Source organism: Triticum aestivum, chromosome 5B (genome assembly GCF_018294505.1).
Source record: "Triticum aestivum cultivar Chinese Spring chromosome 5B, IWGSC CS RefSeq v2.1, whole genome shotgun sequence".
NCBI lineage: Eukaryota > Viridiplantae > Streptophyta > Magnoliopsida > Poales > Poaceae > Triticum > Triticum aestivum.
In genome coordinates this window covers 408,147,003-408,155,160 of record NC_057807.1, presented here as the reverse complement: position 1 = coordinate 408,155,160, position 8,158 = coordinate 408,147,003, and positions in this window count along the sequence as shown.

Sequence of the window (8,158 nt, the reverse complement as noted above, 5' to 3'; positions counted from 1 at the left end):
GACATCTCAAACTTCTCCGACATTAGCTTCCCAAACTTTTCACTAAAATGAGGGTTAGTTGAACCAAATATAATATCGTCAACATAGATTTGGCACACAAATAGTTCTCCATTAACCCTTTTAGTAAAAAATAGTAGAACCAATTTTCCCAATTTCAAAGCCTTTTTCAATAAGGAACTTGGTCAAGCATTTATACCACGCTCTAGGAGCTTGTCTAAGACCATAAAGGGCTTTGTGAAGTTTGTAAACATGATTGGGTTTATTAGGATTGACAAAGCCGGGAGGTTGCTTAACATAAACTTCCTCCTCTATTTCACCATTTAGAAAAGCACTTTTAATGTCCATTTGGTACAAGGTGATATCATGATGATTAGCATAGGCAAGTAAGATGCGAATGGACTCAAGTCCAGCAACGGGAGCATAAGTCTCACCATAGTCCATACCTTCGACTTGTGTGTAGCCTTGGGCGATGAGACGTGCTTTGTTGTGAACTACTTGTCCATCTTCATCTTGCTTGTTGCGAAACACCCATTTGGTACCGATGATGTTGTGGTTGTTGTCGGGCTTCTCAACCAATGTCCAAACTTGGTTTCTCTCAAAGTTGTGTAGCTCTTCATGCATAGCATTTATCCAATCTGGATCTTCCAATGCTTCTTCGACCTTCATAGGTTCAATGCTATAGATGAAATAATAGTTTTCACAAAAGTTAGCTAAACGAGTTTTAGAGTGAGTGATTCTCCCGGTTTGAATATCATTGTAGATTTGCTCGACGGGATGGTCTTTAGCAATTCTTGCTCAAACTCATGAAAGCTTTTGCTTGGTTCTTGGTTGAACTTCTTCTTCATCTTGTTCTTCTTCTTGGACTTCTTCATTGTTGGTGTTGTCGTTCTCTTGTCGTGGTGGAGAAGGAGGTCGTTGACGTTCATCTTGATGCACTTCCTCGTTTTCTTCATCTTGGTGTGTCCCACTTGTGGATGCTTCCGTATCAACTCTTGGTTCACCTTGTCGTGAAGTAGAAGCTTCCACTTGTTCGGACGAGGTACTCTCCTTCACCTTCATTGGACGGACCTTGGCAATAGACAAGTCTTGGATTGCTTCTGAAGGATCTTTATCTCCTACATCAATTGGCAATTGCTCTACTTGCGAGCCGTTAGATTCATCAAACTTCACATCTACCGTCTCTTCAACTTTTCGGGTGAAATTGTTGTAGACACGGTAAGTGTGAGAGTTTGAGCCATAACCTAGTAGGAAACCTTCATGAGACTTAGGTGAAAATTTAGAACGACGATGCTTATCAAGAATGTAGCACTTTGAGCCGAATACTCGAAAGTATCCAACTTGGGGTTTGTTACCGGTGAGGAGCTCGTATGCCGTCTTGCCGAGTAGCTTGTGAAGATACAAGCGATTTGTTGCATGACAAGCTGTCTCAACTGCTTCTGCCCAAAAGTGCTTTGGCGTCTTGTACTCATCAAGCATCGTTCTCGCCATTTCGATGAGCGTCCGGTTCTTCCTCTCAACAACTCCATTTTGTTGAGGTGTGTACGTAGCCGAGAACTTGTGTGAAATCCCTTCTTCATCAAGAAAGGTGTCCACATTTGCGTTCTTGAACTCCATTCTGTTGTCGCTGCGAACCTTCTTGATCTTCACTTCAAATTGGTTTTGGGCCTTCCTAGCGAAGTTTTTGAAGATCTTTTGGACCTGCGATTTATCATCGAGAAAGAACACCCACGTAAATCTTGAAAAATCATCAACTATAACTAGACCAAAAGAATTTCCACCGAGACTCTTGTAGGAGTTGGGACCAAAGAGATCCATATGAAGTAGCTCAAGTGGCCTCTTTGTGGTCATGATGTTCTTCACGGGATGCCTTCGTCCAACCTGTTTACCTGCTTGACAAGCACTGCAAAGTCTATCCTTATCAAATATGACATCGTTTACGCCAAGGATATGATTCCCTTTAATAAGCTCGTCAAGGTTTCTCATACCAACATGACCTAATCGTCTATGCCATAACCAACCTTTTGAGAATTTAGCAATGCAGCAAGTTTTAGGTTGAGCCTTTTTAGTGAAATCAACAATGTATAGATCACCTCTACATACACCGGTAAAGACCATTTTATGATTGTCTCGACGAAACACTTGGCAATCTACTTCAGTAAATAGGACATTGAAACCAAAATCAGCAAGTCTAGATACTGAAAGTAGGTTGTATCCAAGAGATTCAACGAGCATAACATTTTGTATGGAGCTATCATGTGATAAGGCCACCTTACCAAGGCCAACCACCATACCCTTTGAGTTGTCACCGAAAGTGACATACTTTCGAGGACTATCATTTTCAGCAAGCTCACGAAACATGTCTTTATCTCCGGTCATGTGATCGGTACATCCACTATCAAGAACCCATTCCTTTCCTCCTGACACATATCCCCGAAGATTTGCCATAAGACCAAAATGTATCATTGCATCATCAAGATCGAAGTCACTATCATCATCCTCATCATAGTATCCATGTTCAACATCGTCATGTGGTGGATCAAATCCTAGAGAGGGCGATTCGTTAGAGTGAGTTTGACAACGATCTTGCTTATGAATTTTTATAGCTTCGGAAATAATATCACTAATAATTCCAACATCTCCTTTGGCACGCATAAGGTTTGTAAGCTCAAATAGACGATCACCAAACATAGGATCACTAGTATTCATCTTACTCAAAGCAATAGACTTATGGAGAATTTCATCAAGATTTTTCAAGGAATAATCTGGAAATCGTTCCTCAAGAAATTTCCATATAGTGTAGGCACACTCAAGAGTACGCAAATATCCAATCAAGTTTCTAGGCAATCCTCTAATAATAAGTTTGGCAGTTCTAAGATTCCTAACCATGTCAATTTACTCATCAAGGGTAGGATGCATAGGATCAACATGAGGTGCACAAGGGCTAGCAATGTACTTGTTCAAATGATATTGATTGAAAATTACAAGCATCTCATTTTTCCACTCATGAAAATACTCTCCATCAAGAATAGGCACTCTATGTCTAAGACTCCCCAAAGTAGACTCATCCATCTTCCTCCAATGGTGATTAAACCAAGGCAATGGAGACCAATGCTCTGATACCACTTGTAGGACCTTGAGAAGAGGTGTCTAGAGGGGGGGGGTGATTAGACACTGAGTACCAAAGTTGCAGTTTTTAACTTCTTTAAGTTTAAGTGGAGTTTAGGCACAAGTTTAACATTCACAATACATAACAAGCAAGCATGCAAAGAGTATATGAGCAGTGGAAAGTAAAGCATGCAACTTGAAAGAATGTAAAGGGAAGGGTTTTGGAGGATTCAAACGCAATTGGAGACACGGATGTTTTTGGCTTGGTTCCGATAGGTGGTGCTATTGTACATCCAGGTTGATGGAGACTTCAACCCACGAAGGGTAACGGTTGCGCAAGTCCATGGAGGACTCCACCCACGAAGGGTCCACGAAGAAGCAACCTTGTCTATCCCACCATGGCCGTCGCCCACGAAGGACTTGCCTCACTAGCGGTAGATCTTCATGAAGTAGGCGATCTCCTTGCCCTTACAAACTTCTTGGTTCAACTCCACAATCTTGTTGGAGGCTCCCAAGTGACACCTAGCCAATCTAGGAGACACCACTCTCCAAGAAGTAACAAATGGTGCGTTGATGATGAACTCCTTGCTCTTGTGCTTCAAATGATAGTCGCCCCAATACTCAACTCTCTCTCATAGGTTTTGGATTAGGTGGAAAGAAGATTTGAGTGGAAAGCAACTTGGGGAAGGCTAGAGATCAAGATTCATATGGTAGGAATGAAATATCTTGGCCTCAGCACATGAGTAGGTAGTTCTCTCTCAGAGATAGGATGCTGGAAGTGTAGGTTCAGTCTGATGGCTCTCTCCATGAATGAGGAGGAGGTGGAGGGGTATATATAGCCTCCACACAGAATCTAACCGTTACACACAATTTACCGAACTCGATGGGACCGAATCAACAAACTCGGTCGGACCGATTCAGTAAACCTAGTGACCGTTAGGATTTTTGGTGGGACTGAAATGCAACTCGGTAAGACCGATATGGTTAGGGTTAGGGCATAATGTAATCTCGGTGAAACCGATTACACAAACTCAGTGAGACCGATTTTGGTAATTAGCTAACCAGAGAGTGGGTCAGGCAAATTTGGTGGGACTGATTACTCAAACTCGGTGGGACTGATTTTGGTAATGAGTCAACCAGGAAGTTTGCATTGTAATCTCGGTAGTGCCGATTGCTCAAACTCGGTGAGACCGATTTTGATATTGGACATACACAGAGAGATTACAATCCCATCTCGGTGAGACCGAGATCCCTTTCGGTGAGACCGATTTGCCTAGGGTTTGTGGCAGTGGCTAAGACATCCAAACTTGGTGGCGCCGGATAGAAAGTATCTGTGGGGCCGAGTTTGACTTTAGGTTTAGGACATATGTGTGGAAGTGGGAAAGTAGTTGAGGGTATTTGGAGCATATCACTAAGCACTTGAACAAGAGGCTCATTAAGCAACACCTCATCCCTTCTTGATAGTATTGGCTTTTCCTATAGACTCAATGTGATCTTGGATCACTAAAATGTAAAATGAAGAGTCTTGAGCTTTTGAGCTTGAGCCAATCCTTTGTCATTAGCATCTTGAAGGAGTTCCACATCCTTTAGTCCATGCCACTCCATTGTTGAACTTATCTGAAACATACTAGATAAAAGTGTTAGTCCAACAAGAGATATGTTGACATTAATTACCAAAACCACCTAGGGAGCACTTGTGCTTTCACATGGCTAGTCGTGAACCCAAAGTGGCAATAACTTACAGGGATAGGCATACATGACCCAGCAACAAACGTGTCGATCATCAGCAAGTGAATCCGGGCTGTAGCAACTGGGCTAATAGGACTCTAGTAGACACTGCGTGACATTTCCCCGAAGGGACAAACACATGAATGAAGAAGGACACATGCCGGCCAGGGTAAGTGTTCCGGAGTAGTAGCAAGCTACCAAGGCTCAGTGGAAGCACTAGGAGACATTTCCCGATAAGAGAGGCTACCAAGGATAAACAACTAGATAATCAGATCCCACACATACCAAGCATTTCAAATCATACACACAATATGCTCGATATGTGCAAATAAAACATGGTATCACAACATAACTCTATGACTCAAAGTATTTATTCAGTAGGCTCCGAGGAGCGAGATATTACAAACATGGGCCTCTCGACCCAGCATTCAGAGCATACAAGTCAAAAGCACATGCGAAAGCTTCACATATCTGAGTACAGACATCTACAAATGAAGAAGGCTGAGAAGCCTGACTATCTACTAGATCCTGCCGAGGGCACAAGATCGTAGATGAGGTAACAAGCTAAACGTCGAAGTCCACGCGGAACTACTACTGAGACGGAAATCTCTCTGCAAAAACATAAAATAGGCAAATGTGAGTACAAATGTACCCAACAAGACTTACATCAGAACTGACTACATATGCATCATTATCAACAAAGGGGATGGTGGGGTTTGACTGCAGCAAGCCAACTTTGACTCGGTAGCTAACCTGAACTACGACTGCAAGTGACTCTTTTGAAGTGGCACACACGAGTCCACATATTCATCATATCAATACACCACTATGGATCCGCTCCCGTCTCCCTACGAGAACGCCATCCATAGCACTCATGCTTATCTTGTGCATTTTAGAGTACCCACTTTCACTTCTCTATGAACTGTATAGGCAACCCAGAGGTCCTTTACCGCGGACACAGCTATTCGAATAGATGATGTTAACCCTGCAGGGGTGTACTTATTCACACACGCTCTCACCACTTATCGCCGTTTACACGACATGTACTCAACAACCTTCAAGCGGAAGCCCAGCGAGGGTGTCAGCCATGGCCTACCTAAACACTCAAGTCTCTAGTCCAGGTTATCACCTATTTAGGTTCCATCCGCAGGGAGTCCAGTCGAGATTTCCACATACGGCCCCGAACGATGTGTACAGGGTTTCGCGACACCAAACGGGCGCCCGGCATACCCGACATGTGCCTACTGCATCACAGCCCACCCCTTGGGTCAGCGATGCGCATGACCTCCAGCATACTACAAACACCAGAAACTACTTGCAACTCCTGGACAGAGGACAATGGTGGTTAAGAAGTCGAGAGGGGCACTTAAGCATTCCAATGCGTGGTAGTAATTGGTCATGGATTACAAACACAGAACTTAGTTCCTGAGGACGGTTTCAATGAGACAACCCACCATGTACTCCTACATGGCCTCTCACCGCTACCTTTACCAAATCGTGTTCACACACTTAGCTCACACACAGTAGGACATGTTCACAACATTCCAATTCATTCCCGATGAATCAGACATGACACAACTCTAAGCAGTAAGCATGACAAACAAACATGAATGAGTAGGCACATCAGGGCTCAAACAACTCCTACTCATTCTAGTGGGTTTCATCTATTTACTGTGGCAATGACAGGTCATGCAGAGGAAAAGGGGTTGAACTACCGCAACATGTAACAGTTGTATCATTTTTGTCCTGATGCAGTAAAAGAGAGAAGAGCGAGAGAGTGGGTTTGTATCCAAATGAACAAGGGGGTTTTGGTTGCCTGGCACTTCTGAATGTAGTATAGTTCTTCATCGGTGTCATCGAACTCATCGCCGGAACGTCGTCTACTGAGAGAGGACAAATACCGGCAAACAAGGAAGAACACAATCAATGCAATGCACAAAATGATGCATGATCATGACATGTCAATATGCTGTGATTTGAGCTAATGCAACTAGCAACAGATTAAATGGAGTTGGTTTGAACCCAAGATTCAAATTCAAACTCCACATGTGGTTATGTAAATGCCATTCATTTCATTTGTCCTAAACAGTAGTCATAAGTTGTTCTAACATGCATGATAAAGTTACAGATGGATAGATTGGATTTTTCTAATCATTTTTCATATATAAATTATTTCATTCTGAGTTACGGTTGAATTTATATGATTTTTAGAAGTTTAAGCCTTTTTCTGGATTTTCTAATTAATTTGAATTAAACTAATTCCAGAAAAGGATTTACTGCATCAGCACTATGTCATGCTTGCGTCAGCAAGTCAACATCGCCGACCAGGGTCAAACCTGACCGATGGGGGCCGCTGGTCAGTGGCCCAGTGTTAGACAGGGGTGTGTTTAGCCTAATTACAAAATTAGTGGGTGATGGGGCCCATCTGTCAGTGTCTATGGGTAATCTAGTTGGCGGTGGTTAGCGATAATTACGCGGCCACGTCGGCTTCGCTAGCGTTCATTGTTGGAAATATGCCCTAGAGGCAATAATAAAATGGTTATTATCATATTTCCTTGTTCATGATAATTGTCTATTATTCATGCTATAATTGTATTAACTGGAAACCTCATACATGTGTGAATGCATAGACCACAACATGTCCCTAGTGAGCCTGTAGTTGACTAGCTCGTTGATCAATAGATGGTCATGGTTTCCTCACCATGGACATTGGATGTCATTGATAACGGGATCACATCATTAGGAGAATGATGTGATGGACAAGACCCAATCCTAAGCATAGCACAAGATCGTGTAGTTTGTTTGCTAAGAGCTTTTCTAATGTCAAGTGTCAGTTCCTTAGACCATGAGATTGTGCAACTCCTGGATACCGTAGGAAGGCTTTGGGTGTACAAAACGTCACAACGTAACTGGGTGGCTATAAAGGTGCACTATAGGTATCTCCGAAAGTGTCTGTTGGGTTGGCACGAATTGAGACTGGGATTTGTCACTTCGTATGACGGAGAGGTATCTCTGGGCCCACTTGGTTATGCATCATCATAATGATCTCACTGTGACTAAGTTGTTAGTCACAGGATCATGCATTACGGAACGAGTAAAGTGACTTGCCGGTAACGAGATTGAACGAGGTATTGGGATACCGACGATCGAATCTCGGGCAAGTAACGTACCGATTGACAAAGGGAATTGTATACGGGATTGCTTGAATCCTTGACATCGCAGTTCATCCGATGAGATCATCATGTAACATGTGGGAGCCAACATGGGTATCTAGATCCCGCTGTTGGTTATTGGCTAGAGAGTTGTCTCGGTCATGTCTGCATGA